The 2,990-nt window shown below is 48.2% G+C and overlaps 1 non-coding gene across 1 annotated transcript; it reads left to right on the top strand.

Moving 5' to 3' along the window:
• Nucleotides 1–2,195: 2,195 nt before the first annotated feature.
• Nucleotides 2,196–2,268, top strand: TRNAI-UAU (transfer RNA isoleucine (anticodon UAU)). Its single transcript has one exon. It is a non-coding gene; the product is annotated as a tRNA-Ile (tRNA).
• Nucleotides 2,269–2,990: the final 722 nt, after the last annotated feature.

Raw genomic sequence — 2,990 nt, 5'->3', positions numbered from 1 at the left:
CATCACATTTATCGTAAGATCCATGTCTGTGGGATGGCTGCTGTAATTAACCTAAAGATGAAGTGGTTAAGAAACTAACTGGAGATCACCAGATGGTGAGGAGCAAAGGTGGGCTGCAGACCCACGTGGTCTTTCTCCCCAGATCCTGTGTTATCCTGCCCCGAGTGCTCAACTCACAGCTGTCGGGAGAGCCATCTGAGAAAGTCCAGTGTCCTTTAGGAAATGTCTGCAGTCCCGACACATGCCCGGGTTCTGATTCCCATGCTCTCTGTGACAGGGTGTATAAATACACAGAACACTTTGTCCTTTCATCTGTCATTCAGGAGGAACATATTTATTGGGGACCTCTTATGTGCCAGGCAGTGTCACAGGTGCTAGATAGAGCAGAAACCAAGCCAAATTTGTCCTTGACCCCCTGAAACTTAGAGTCTAGAGGAGAAGAGAGACATTAAGCAGATAATTATGTAGATGATTAATTACAGCCAGGGTCTGTGCTGTAAAGAGAAGCAGGGGTTAGTGAGAAAATGTAACAAGGTGACTTGGACTGAGTGGGAGTAATTGACCCTAATACTTAGCCCCTGCCAGCCTCCATGTGATCCTGTCTAATGGAAGAGACACAGCCCTGATTCAGGGAGGCCCAGTCTGAAGGAGAAAGGAGTCCTCCCTGCTTGTCTAACAAAAGGGGAACTACTAAGGTGCCTAACTCTGACTACTGCGAGGTCAGTGAGCAGGACACAAGGGAAAGCAGAGTCTGTGGTCAAGGCTGAAGATGTCTTGTTGGAAGGGCTCAGGCTGGCATTTAGGGGTCCTGCCCAGCACAGGCTGAGCATACCCCAGGAGGGTCAACTTTCAGTGAACTTGTGGCTAAGGAGGACACAGGCAGAGGTAGAAATAAGAATAGGCAACAAAGTTTAGTGACCCAGCGTGGGTACTAAATAAATTAGAGGTGTTTGTCTGAGCTAGTGAGGGTCCCCACGTCAGTAAATAACACAGAGGAGCCCCAGAGCCATTAACTCTCCCCACTGCTCTACTATCAAAGGTCCCATTGCTGGAGCTTCCAGGGAGATTTATCTCCATTTCAGTACCTGGCTCTTCAGAGTTGGAAATTAAAGTGAAACCACGGAGCAGAACCCGGGGCTATGGTGATGCAGTCGTTTGGGAGCCGGTGACTCAAAGGAAAGCTAAGGCCAGCTCAACCGCTGACTGAACAGCTGAAGGAGGATTATTTTTTTTTTAAGAGAAGGAGTTGGGGGAAAATTTCTAATGAATCCTATCCAACCATAAAATCATGTAGAAAATGAATCCTATCTGACAATAAAATAAAAGTGAAACAAATTACTAGGTTCTCATATTTGTAGGAGAAATTAATTTCATGTTTAGAATACTAACTGCTGGCTGAAGGGTCTGAAACCACATGCTGCCTGTATGTAGCCTGAGCCTTACTTAGGGGGGCTAAGAGGAGGGGCGGGGGCGGCCTGGCCTGGGGTCTCTGCTTGGAGCCTGCCTTGGCTGTGTGTTTCTTCAGTGCCCGGGGCTCAGTTGGTACAACATTGCTTGGCATGTGTGAATTACTTCTGATATTTTTTGTTTTCCTCAGACTGGGATGTGCCTGGAAATAGCAGTTGTATCTCCTCTATCAGATGTAGGCTCCCTGAGGCAGGGCTGTCTCCCCTCAGACTGGGGCTCCCTGAGGCGGGCTGTGTCTCCCCTCAGACTGGGGCTCTCTGAGGCAAGGCTGTGTCTCCCCTCAGAATGGGGCTCCCTGAGGGCGGGGCTGTGTCTCTCCTCAGACTGGGGCTCCCTGAGGATGGGGCTGTGTCTCCCCTCAGACTGTGGTTCCCTGAGGCGGGGCTGTGTCTCCCCTCAGACTGGGGCTCCCTGAGGTGGGGCTGTGTCTCTCCTCAGAGTGGGGCTCCCTGAGGCAGGGCTGTGTCTCCCCTCAGAGTGGGGCTCCCTGAGGACAGGGCTTTCTCTACCTCAGATCGAAGGCAGAAAATGAATCTCCCACAACAGGCTGAGGCTTCCCTGAAGAAAGGAAGTCTTGAGAAACATTATAAACTCTTCTCTGGAAGATGAACAGATACATAGGAAGCTACTAGGGATTCATAGACCCCCATCCAGTGTCTGCACAGCTTTTCAGCCAGATGGAGACAAGAAGACTAGAGTACAGACACGAAGTAAAAGTCAGACTATCTGCCCTCTTAGTGCAGTAGGCAGCACATTAGTCTTATAATCTGAAGGTCCTGAGTTCGAGCCTCAGAGAAGGCAGATCCTTCAGTTCTGGGGCTTTCCAGGTGACACATTGGTAAAGAATCCGCCTGCCAGATTCTTTGCAAGAGATGCAGATTCAATCCCTGGATCAGGAAAATCTCCTTGGAGAAGGAAATGACAATCTGTTCCGGTATTCTTGCCTGGAAAATTACAAGGAGCGAGGAGCCCAGTAAGCTACCATCCATGGGGTCTTGAAGAGTCATACACAAGTGAGCACACACGCACGTGCATGTGCATGTGTACACACACATACACACACACACACACACACACAGAGACATGATGTAAAAGGTAGTTTCTTGCATATTGTACTATGAAGTGCACATGATGTTTTCACTTTGCTTTTTCACCCGCAGTGCCTCGTAGTGGGAGATGTGAGTTAATTCCCAGTTACCCAGGGGTAATTATATTAGTGGATTATCTGTGAAATGTTAAAAAAAAAAAACAAAACACGAAACAACAAGAAACAAAATCAAAATCTATCTGCCCTGTTGCCCCTGAAACTCCTGTGTCACCACCCTGGCTTAAGTGGCACCTGTTCAGAAGACAATTGGACTTACCCTGGTGGCCAAGCTCATGCAGTAATGATTCCTTTTATTGATCTCCTGCCCAACACTGTACCAAAGCTCTACATCCATTCTGGTCCCTATATCTTCTGGGGATGACAGGCTTTATTGTGCCCATTTGACAAAGGAGGTAAATAAGTTTTCAAAAATTTG

Source organism: Muntiacus reevesi, chromosome 20 (assembly GCF_963930625.1).
Source record: "Muntiacus reevesi chromosome 20, mMunRee1.1, whole genome shotgun sequence".
NCBI classification, from domain to species: domain Eukaryota; kingdom Metazoa; phylum Chordata; class Mammalia; order Artiodactyla; family Cervidae; genus Muntiacus; species Muntiacus reevesi.
The sequence above is the reverse complement of the archived record's forward strand: the minus strand, read 5'-3'. Positions and strand labels throughout refer to the sequence as shown.